We start from the raw sequence: 12,114 nt of genomic DNA, 5'->3' as shown, positions 1-12,114 counted from the left end.
CAAAACCACAGAAATTTAATATAGGTGTTGTTGAAACACACACAAAACCACAGAATTTTGCAGCTAAATTGCTGCTTTGGTTTTCAAATCCAGGAGGTAAAGAGAAGCAGCATGACGGAACACATTGTCCACCTTGGAGACCCTGCTGTCTCCATCATGGGAGTTAAGAGAGAAGGTTGCTAAGGACATGCTTTTGAAAAATTACCCCCAGGTAAATTTCACATTTCCCTCAGTTCATAGTTTTTTTCCAGTATAATATTTTTCTTGGATATAATATTTTTTCTAGATGACTAAATATAGCTTTTTGTTTTGCCTGCTCTTATTAAAAATCAATTAGTGCAGTTTGACAGTCATTTCAAACATCAGAGTAAATATTACAAGACTAAATTTGTTCAAGCAACTAAATGTACTACACACCCTATTGAAAGAGACAGTATTTAAATTTCTCAGTCAGTCCTACCATGTGTAAAGGCACCATGCTACTGATGGTATTGCCATCAAATCTAGCAACATTAAAGTGGAATTTTCCTTTCTGGAGAATGGAATTAAAGGAGGGCTCGGCAACAAGCCAACCATACAGATTGGAATTAAAGAAAAACACTAAACAGATGAACCACCTTCCTTTCCAGCTGCCCATGTTGTGGGCAATAGGAAAGGAACAAAGACACCATGGTGCGCTTCCTTCCGAGATCCATCCTGCGTCCTGGGACTTTTGCTGACCTTAGCTTTAACTAATGCCCAAGCATACAGACCAGCGGGGCTTTAACACACCTTCCAGTTCCTACCTCCTTTGGCTTTTAATCCCTGAGGGTTAAGATATGCACACTAATACAACGATTAGCTCAGAGAAGAGGCCATCTAGTATATCTTGCAATTGAAGGGAACAAATCGATTTGCAAAGGTTATTGCCAGCATTAACATCCATTTTAAAAGCCATTTTAATTTTGGTTTATTTCAGTATTGAAGTCCTGGTTTAGATCTCAAAGTCCTTTGTTATGGTTCTGTTTAACATAAAAGATTGGCAATGAGCTCAGGAATACATTCTTAATGTTAATATATGTTAGTGGCATATTACAAGAACAAGTTTGGATTTCAAAAAATAAGTATTTTTCAAATACAGAAGTACATCATGTTAATCATCGTGTTAATGCTTGCATTGTTTACCTATGTGTTTTTTTTTGGGGGGGGGTAAAGATTTTTTTTTATTACAAAGTCAGATATACAGAGAGGAGGAGAGACAGAGGAAGATCTTCCATCCAATGATTCACTCCCCAAGTGAGCACAATGGGCCGATACTATGCTGATCCGAAGCCAGAAACCAGGAACTCCTTCCAGGTATCCCACACGGGTGCAGGGTCCCAAAGCTTTGGGCCGTCCTCAACTGCTTTCCCAGGCCACAAGCAGGGAGCTGGATGGGATGTGGAGCTGCCGGGATTAGAACCGGTGTCCATATGGGATCCCGGCACGTTCAATGCGAGGACTTTAGCAGCTAGGCCATGCCGCCGGGCCCTTACCTATGTTTTGTACCTTCATTCTCCTCTATGTTTTGGAACCTACTCACATATTCTGAACAATGTAAAGCCAAATATGTAGATTGGCAGGCATATCAAATTGAAAATATTTAGTTTTATTTCACCAATTCAGGAGGTACCAAAAGTGTTCTTCAGAGCTTAAAAAATGATACCTGGCCACTAAGGAAAGGAGTAAGGGTGCTCAATCCAAAAATCTCTCACACAACAAGAGACCTCTCTGAATAACGCAAAAAGTAAAAGGTGGTAACTGATACTTTTTAAAAGGATGTTGTAAGGCCTGGCGTGGTTGCCTAGTGGCTTAAGTCCTTGCCTTGCATCCACTGGGATCCTGTTTGATCGCCAATTCATGTCCTGACTGCTCCACTTCCCTTCAAGCTCACTGCTTGTGGCCAAGGACAGCCCAACGACTTGGGAACCTGCAGCTGTATGGGAGAGCCAGAAGAAGCTCCTGGCTCCTGGTTTCAGATTGAACTCAGCTCCAGCCATTGTGGCCACTTCAAGAGTGAACCAATGGATAAAAGATCTTTTTCTCTGTCTCTCCTCTCTGTAAATCTGACCTTCCAATAAAAACAAATAAATCTTAAGAAGAAAAGAAAAGCAAGGAAGGAAATAAAGAAATACAGACAAGAATAGAGAAAGGGTGTTATCTCCCAATCTGACAGTTACCTTATTGAGAGAGAAATACATGAATTAAGTCATTATAAGGCATCCATTCCAATGTCAGTCCAATATCCAGGTCTAAAAGATCCTTCAAGTCCTTAGTTCATGATTGGCTTTTTCAATCCTAATTACTAGAACCATGACCAGACTTTCAGTTTTTGTCCAGCTTATCCTTAAAAGGGAAATTCACCCAAGGCCAACTCTAGACCGAGGGCAGCATTTTAACCAATTTAACTCAAGTCAACAAAAAATTTGAATAGCTACATTGTGCAACCAACTATGGGGAGACAACACATAAACTACAGAGTATGTACCATACATGTGTTATATCTTACATATCATCAGCTCAAAAGAGAATAAAGTATTGACAAAATAATCAAATAAAAAATATGTGCAAAAAGCAGAAGTAAACTAGAAAATAAAATGACTAACTTCAATAGCACTTTCCTTAACCTTCCTGTAGAAATTTAAAATACTTGCAGGATTAGCTTTTAGAGGAAAAATATTTACTTTTCCTGTACTTGCTATGTAAACAACTATTGAATTCCTGCCTTAAATGATTATTTCTGTAATTTTCAACCTAATTATCACTAGGCTTTGCTATATCATCCTGGTTATTTACTATTGAATTTACACTTCATCAAGGATGAAAAATATTATATAGGAAAAAAAATCAAGACTCCCACTGATAGCAATTTCTCAGCTTCACCATAAATAGCCAAACTATTAGTGAAAAAATAAGATCAAAAACATTTTACAGGGTCTTACCTAAGAACCTGAAATTTTGTTCTGGTTTTATTATAGTATTCAGAGTTCCACAATTGATGCGTCTTTCCATATTACTTATTTATAAGCTTACTTTATGCTGGAAAACTTTATCTCATACTGCAATCTGAGTAAATCATAAAATAATTTTACATTGATCTTTTTATTAATCAATTTCATAAAGGATCATTAAGCATCCACTTTGTGCTATGCACTAATAGAGAGATGAATTAGCTATGATTCTTAACTCTCCAGAGAAACAGATGATTATTTTAGTGTGCTATGGTGATGAGAATGGATTGTCTAGAATAAAGGAGTATCAGTGTTCAACCAATGAATTAATAAAAGTGGAGAAGAAACCTAAACCCAAAAGCAAGTAATACTCAGCCAAGCAAAACAAGGGAGGAAAGTCGTTCCATTAGGAAAATTTTCAAAATTCACAGCAGTAAGAAAACTAAAATGACCAACATTCTTCTGCCCATCAAATAAGAGTCACTATGAACATTTCAGCATGTGTCATTACAAACTAACTTCAGATGTGAGGAGAGGTATTACCTCTTTATTTCTTATTTCCATCCCAGTTAAAGGAATGAGACTGCTATACCATAACATTTAAGACCTGATCAGAAAAATCTAAAATTCAATTAATTTTTAAATTGATCTCTAATTACTGTTAAATGCATCTATCTTCCTTTTCTCAGTCTACATCAGTAATGGAAGAAATTTTTAAAATCCTTACTTGATAATGGTACATAAAATCTGTACTTTCAAAGTCTCCAAATTTATCTGAACTATCTATCATTTCCTCCCATCCCTCTCAACTTCCCTTCTTTCCTTTTTGTCTTTATAGACAGATATAGATACAGATTGGATATATCTTTCTCTTTTTTCCCCCCAAAACAAATGGAGACTCAACTAATGAAGACAGCATGGAGAGCCCTTTTAAACAGGCATTCTCCAGCAACCGAAACTTCTAGTCCCTTCCAATGTTTTTCTCTCCTTCATTCCAGAAAATCTGATATGGACAGCTTAGATCTCCACCTTTTAGAATCTATATCTATCTCAGTTTAAGCTTCCAAATTTTAAAGCTAAATCCTTCTGCTCCATTCCATTAATGAGACATAAAGGTTAATGGCTAAATGAAAACTTGAAAAGCATTTTCCAAAATTCAAGAGAGGTGATTTACTTAAGTCAGAAAAATATTATCTTCAATGGTGGTAAAACAGGAAAATCAAGACAACTGAAGCTAGCTCTGCTCTTTCTGATTATACAATAAGTTTTTATTTAAGTGCTTGATTTTAACACTATTTCTCAAGAACTACAATACCTCCTTTTTCAGCATTATCTCACCTGTTATCACACCAGAATTAATCAGTTCAATTTGTTCTTTTTTTCATAAAGTGTATTCTTTATAATACATTTAGTATATCATCAATGTACAAGATGAATGAAATGCAGAAATGAATATATGCAAAATAAAATATTTAAATCAGCTAATTCTCAAGAAAATATGCACCATGAAGATAAATACTTCTAAAAGCTTATTTATAAATACATACTGTTGCTATAAAACAAAATTTGTTACAAAAGAATGTATTTGTAACACTAAAAGTTTCCTTGATGTTCAGGCTTCTATGTAATGCAAATAAATATGCCTAAAGGAAATCTTGAATTTTCCTTCCTCTGCCATGTAAATCTCAACTTTGAAATAAAACAAATTAATATCTATAAGAAAAAAATTATTTCATGATAAATTTATGTCAGAAAAATGTTGATGCTTTTTTATAAATGTTTGATTCATACATTACATATCCACATAATTTAATTTAGAAAATTCAAGTGAGGACAAACATTCTGCATTTTTAACAAGCGATTCTGATACAAGAGATTCATGCATCCCCTATTCCAAAGTTGATATAAATATTGTAACTGCAGTTCACATCTTTCTTAAAACAATAATTCTTAGCTTCAATTCGAATAATTATTTAGCAGGCAATATGAGCTCTATCTTAACTATATTTTAAATGAACCAACATGCCACTTACTACTCAAAACAAAAATCTACTATTTACTTAGTGTTTATAAAATATCAGGTACTATGCAAAATGTTTTACAAAGTTATTTAATTTGCCTCTCATATAAACACTGAGAAGAATGCCTGTCTTACCTACATTCATATAAAATGAAACTACAGTTAAATAAAATAAAATAATTTGCTGCAGTCTACAAAGCTAAAAGCAGTAGAACCAGAATTCCAACCCAAGCTATTTGACTCTAAAGTACTTAAAATTTTGCATTATATAATTTATTCAATCACCAGGTGAAATGCCCCATTTGCTAATTATCACAAAGAATAAGAGAATCAGATCCAAAACTGGAGTTGGTACTATGGTCAGAAAGTGGGTTTTTCTTTCAACAGTTACTTTCTTTATTCAAAAGAAAGAATTACAGATGAGGGAGTTGGAAAGGATAGGGAAAGATCTTCCATCCTCTGATTCACTCCCTAAATGGCTACAACGGCAAGGTTTAGGCCAGGGAAAAGCCAGCGGCTTCATCTGGGTCTTTCATATAAGTTAAGGGCACAAGTACTTAGGCCAATCTCCATTGCTTTCCCAGGAACATTAACAGGGAGCTGTAATGGAAGTGGAACAGCAGCAAGAAGAACAGGCACCCATGATGTCTGCCAGCATTACAGGCTCAACCCATTATGCCACAACGCCATTCCCCTGTCAGTAAGTTTTAAAGAGAAAGGACCTAATTAAGCCCAAATCAAAATCTTTCTATCACTAATCATGCACACAAACGCTTATATGTAGGCTTCTTCAAATTCATTCAGAAAAGACTGAAGAAAAAGCATGTGATCCTACATCTTGACAGAAAATAGAAATAAGTACTATGTCAGAGTGAGAAATCCTACAGTGACAATGTCCTGAGCTGGGTGACTTGAGTTTTTCTTTGGCAAACAGCACATTAATGTTTTCTCATGCCTTCTACTGTGTCTTCTTAAGACTTAATCATTCAAAAATGTCCAGTGAATACTTAGGATATATTTATCCTATCGTTACTTTCCTGAAGATTTTACAAAATCATTCATGTTTTAAAATATATGTATCTTAAATGCCTCTTCTGTACCAGATATTATGCAGGGTTCTAGGCTGAGGCAAGATCATGAAGCCACAAGCAATGAGAAATAAAACAGTTCCAAGAGAAACAGATGGAAAAAGCAAACATTAGTTCTTGATTGTTCAGATGCAGAGAATAAAAAGCAAGATGTCTAGGATAGATGTCATTCTTGATTAGACACGAACAGTAAATTCAGTTTGACAATACAGCTAAAAAGTTCTATTTTAAAAGTAATTATGGCTGTTAACCTAAGCTTTGCCATAGGAAGCATAATTTAATATCCATGTGACTTTGGGCAAGTTGCTTAACCATCCAAAGTCTCAATTTTTTAGTTATAAATCTAACTAAATAAAGGAGCTAATCTTAGAACTCAAACAGAAAGAACAATGAAAAGCCACCATAAGGATGGATGGAATGTCTCCTCTTTTAAAATGACCACTCCAGTAAAACCCTTATGACATTCTTTCCCCCACCTAGGTGTCTGAGGCAGCATCAAGAAATCATCTTAATTCCCCAGCACTGATGTAGTTGGGCAGCAAGGAGCAGCATATCCTTGTTCCCCCACTGTCCCCAGACACATCTCTCTCACTTGCCCTCTCTTGCCTCCAGCCCGGCAATTGGCCCACACACTAGTCTGCAATCCCCATTATCTAAACTCTGTAATGAATATTTTAAAATCAGGTAAAAATAAATGAATAAACTAATCAGAATCATTCTGAGATTAAATTAGTTAACAAAAATGAAAACCATAGAACACCACCTGGGAAAGCATAATTCCCTCAACAAATAGAAGCCACTATCATAACTTTATTGTTTCAGTTGGCTATAAGATGTCCCAATATAAACAGTCAAAACATACTTAGAAATATGGATTTGTAGCTTTCCTACTCATAGTAATATTTCTAAATGAAGTGAAATCTGTATATGAGACATGCAATCTGTTGTTATAGCAATATAATCCACAATAGCAAAGACATAGAAACAAACCAGATATCCAAAGAAAAATGAATTGATAAAGAAACTACTCCATGGAATATTACACACTCGTTTGAAAGAATGAAATCCAGGAAAGGGACAAGATGACCAATCAGGAAAGGAAGGTGTAGCTGAGAGTAGAGAGAGCCGTTGGACAAGGTCAAGTGGAGCAGAGAGCTGTACAAGGAAAATCACTAGATGGGGTGAGTGAAGCTCCCTGCAGGCAACCAAAGAGAAGCAGGAGCTTTGCAGATAAAGACCATCTGTTGAATATTCATGAGGTTGCAGCCAGCAGCCCAGGAGGAAGGTTAGCCCAGGCAAAGCTACAGGAGGGCACCCTAACACAAACAAAGGACTGCTGAATTTGAAACCAGCACAAAGGGAACAGAGGCAGACAGACTCCTGGTGGGAGCCTCCCCAAAGAGAAAGGGCAAGGTGAAAAGCCATAGAACAAAATGATGGTGAGAGGAAATAATTCTGAGGGGATACTTACAGGCTCCCAATCAATCACTTTCCACATCGGGGCAGAAACACCACTAGGGACTGAGCCACTGAGGAGTGAATTAGCTGAGAGCAGAACTCAAGGAACAAAAGCAGAATTTACCCTTTACCCAGAGGGTTTACACTCTAAACCTCCCAGAGATATGCCAGAGCCAACCAAGAGGGAGACACTAGATCCCTTGGGAGCAGAAACTGGGTAGGGATCTACTGCACAAGACCTGGAGTGGACCACAGAGACCCAGTTGCATTTGTGTGAGCGAGTACTAAGACCCAGAAGCTCAGACCCAGATGCTCCTAACACCGGAAGTGACCAGAGTAATACACAACAGGAAGGTGAAGACCTGCAGGGGCATGCACAACTGCAGCAGGAACCACGTGGTGGCATGCTTGAGCAGTCCTGGTAAGCAGAATATTGTTAGCAGTGCTAACATCAGAGCAGCCTCTGAAGAGGCACACGGAGTATATCCATGGGTCCGCTCCCCAGACCACAGCCAGGGTGAGACAGAAAGGAGCACTGCCCAAGCAGCTAAGGGATTTTCAGCAGGCAAATACTAATAATATGAAAAGAGTGAGAAACAGCTGGCTTAACAAGTGAGCAATTATATCCCAAGATGTCACTGCTCCATTTGACTGTGCTGCTTTGGGGAATATTTGTGAGAATAGGACCTTGGTCTGCACTATGCCATTCTGCAACAATCCTCTCATTGATAAAAAGATGTAACTAAAAATGAAATAGTCTATGTAAACCCAAGCAACTAATATCAAAGAACTGTATTTGAAACATTAATACTTTATTGCTTTCTTGTATACTTTTATTTTAAAATTATTGTTGGATATAAAACAATGATATTCTCCCTCAGTAAACCAATCTATTGAAAACAAACCTATTCTGTCTACTCCTGACTCAGTGGAAAATTACTCCATTTTAAAAAGTCTTCTCTTTTCAGCAAATTATTATTTCAGCACTCTATATTTATATTATTTATATAATTTCAGTACTTTATATTTCAGATACATCTCTGTCCTAGGACTGAAATATGTTCAGGAAATACAACATTCAAAAATATTAGTTTGGAAAAAAGGGAATGAGATAGTCAAAAGAATAAATGGACATAGGAGCAAAACATGGAATATGTGAGATGGTTGTAACTGCAATAAAGAAATAGGAAGCAGGAAAGGAGAATGATGGTGGTGTACCCTTTCCATTCTACGTAAGGCAACCAGAGAAGACCTCACTGAGGTGAAATCTTGATGAAGCCATGAAGGAAATTAGCAAGTCGTGGATGCAGCTATTCGGTTCCTTTTTCCAGACAAAAACAAAAGAAACCATAAAAAGAACAGACAAAAGTGAGCAAGGGAGTAAGTGGAAACCCCAGAGAAGAAGCAATAATTTTTATTTCATAAGGTGAGAAATGGTGAGATTTGGAATGTGCTTATGCAGGTAAAATCTACAGAATTTGCTTAAAAAAATTTTTTTAAATGTCAGACATAAGAGAAAATAGAAGTCAAGAATGACAGCAGGGTCTTGGCATCAGGGAACAGACAGAGAGAACTTGCATTACCCAGGAGAGTTGAATACTAAGAATGATCTAAAGTCAATGTATTTAGAAACAAAAAGACATTGGGGACTTTCACAAAAACAGTTCAACTGATTAGAGGGGACAATTTAAACACAATAAAAGAAGGGAAGCTGTGATGTAAGAAGCTATATTCCATATGTTTGAAAAATAGAAGTAAAGAATTACAGCAGGAACTGCAGGGAAAACTGATTTCAAAAAAAGAAATCAGTTATTTTTATTTTGCAAAATGTACAAGTGAGGTGAAAATACGTAACTTATCTTGTCTTTTAAAATTATTTCAGCATATCCTGTTTTTATTCCTTTTTACCTTCTTCCCTATGCGCCTCAAAGTGGTAAAATAATGAATTGGATTGGTTCAAATAAGACCTCAAATAAATTAACTGCTAAAGACATGCAAAAAGAAAAGAATCCTTTGTATCAGAAAAGGAAAGGAAAGGTAGGATATTCATTAGGAAACTTTAGTGGTTTGATCAGGAATAAATAGGAGTTATTTCCTTTATTAAAATGCCTGATTACATAAGAAATACACAAATATTTTTAAAATGTATCATGGTATCAGTTCTCTCACCATGAAATTTTAATTCCTGTTGTCTGATGGACATAGACCTGCTGGAGACAGGAAGCAAATAATACCATTCCGCTGAATGAATGAATGAACCATTATGGTAAACTAAATATAATTTCCAAAGTCAGATCAGGACATCACGGATAACAATGTGACTCTCTTCCTAGGGCAAAAAAGTTTTTCTTTTTTCTTGTTTTTTCCACCAAGAGTGAAAAAAGATACTTGTTTCAGACTTCATTCAGACTTCCACTAGGGTGTATGCTCCATGACACTATGGACTGAGGTGAGCTTCTTTCCCAGGGTCTGTAATGGTGCTGAATTCACAGTAGCCATTCAAATAAGTGTTTCTGAATGAATAAAATGACTGAATAAAAGCATGCAAGAGTTAGTTAAATGAATGAACAGTATCTTAACCTGATGAAACTAGAGATAGATAGATAGATAGATAGATAGATAGATAGATAGATAGATAGATAGATAGATAGATAGATATAAACTACAAATTCTTCATCTAAGACAGCAGAAGAGATGACTTCTCATACATATACTCATCCACAGCTGAAAACAGAACTTACAGAGAATGCTGCAGGCCCGGGGCAATGGGCAATCTGGGACTGTTGTACGGTCAACAAAGTGGATCTCATAGGTGGTTTCAGCTTTCTGTTGCCAATGGGAGAATTTAGATCCTTCAAGATAAATTGTAGATAATGGCAGACAGGCCAACAACTGTACCCGGGTCCCGAGGTCTGGCACTTGCTACTTCTACTGCTTTGGCCATCATAATCCAGTACTGCTGATACACAATCCAGCAGTTTATTTGAACCTGCCTGTGAATTCACTTCTTTCTTCACCTGGCTCTCATAGTCCAGGGGTTTCTAAGAAGATGGCACCAATGCAGAGCGCCCTCTGAAACTGCATTGAACAATGAACTCAAGTCTCATCCAATAAATTTTCACAATAAGCACCATACCTAAGTCTTGTTGTACCGCACATAGGATATTTCAAAGACTACACACTCATTATTTATTTTGAGTATCCAACCAAAATAGTATTATTAATCTCACCAATATACTTGGTGAAGAAACTCAATCACTATAAAATTTCTAATTGTTTCTTCCATAAAAGTAAGACTATGTCAAGGGGCCAGCATTGCAGTGAGTTAAGACACAATACGCAGAACTACCATCCCAAAGAGGAAGCAGTTCGAGTCCCAACTACTCCACCACCTATCTAGCTCCCTGAAAACATGCCTGGGTAAGCAATGGAAGATGGCTTGAGTGTTTAGGACCCTGTCACCCATGCCACAGCCTATGTTGAAGATCTTGGCTTCAGCTTGGACCAGCCTTGGCCACTGGGGTCATTTGGGAAGTAACAATGGAATGAAAAATATCTATCTGCCTCTCCCTCTCTGTAACTCCTGCAAATAAACAAATCATTTTTTAAAAGATTTTGAGAGAATCATCATGAAATAGTCTGGTAACTCACCACAAATATAAGTGTTAGTGAAGGTTCATATGTCACTGTAAACTATGTAAAGTAGATTAATCTTTAGTAACCTAATAATATGGTAAGTACCAAAATCTTTTTTTATTGAGGTGTTAGAACCTTAGGCACATGTATATGTGTATACACACACACAATATACAGGAATTTAGAGGGGAAAAAACATTAATTTGAACTGAGAAATAAGGATATTGCAAGGGATGATACTTCCAAAGGCATAAAATGAATACAGTCCATTGTAGGCAACTGCCTAGGTTGCCTGGTACCTAGAAAACTGCTAGACTACTGGGAGAAAAGCAGCCAGTAACTGCAGGCATTCTGAATCTGGTAATGCCAAATTTGTAGCTGTACCAGTAGCCAGCAGAGCTGCTTGTTCTCTTTTTTAAAACATACAATACAATACAATGAAAAGAATAAAATTCTACCATTTGCAACCAAATGATCCCAACTAGACACCGTTATGCTCAGTGAAATGAACCAATTGCAAAAGGACAATTATATGTTCTTTCTGATATGAGTGACATGACAGCCAGTTCCTTTAGGCCAGCAGGGAACATCAACTGTATCAGAGGATGGAAAGCAAAACAGGTTGGACAATTCTCTTGACCAAGCTTTGCAGCATGTTCCTGAGTCTGTGGCTGACTAAGGTAGACTAGGGCAATGAAACAAATAACTTCTCAGAACTACCCAAGCCATTCAAGTTAAAACTCACAGAACACTCTTCCCTACATTGGGGTCTCTGATGCATCATCTGTCTCCCAGTCCCAGGTGCTGATGTAGTTTGACAGCAAGAAGTAGTCCCCCTATTTCCTTCCCTGCCAATACAGAAAAATAAATAAATAAACATTTTACCTGCCCACCTTCCTGGGTACCTGAACCTCCCCACTCTAATCAGAAGTCCAAATGGGCA

The sequence above is a fragment of the Ochotona curzoniae genome, unplaced genomic scaffold (genome assembly GCF_017591425.1).
Source record: "Ochotona curzoniae isolate NIBS_2020 unplaced genomic scaffold, NIBS_Ocur_1.0 contig_2210, whole genome shotgun sequence".
NCBI lineage: Eukaryota > Metazoa > Chordata > Mammalia > Lagomorpha > Ochotonidae > Ochotona > Ochotona curzoniae.
The sequence above is the reverse complement of the archived record's forward strand: the minus strand, read 5'-3'. Positions refer to the sequence as shown.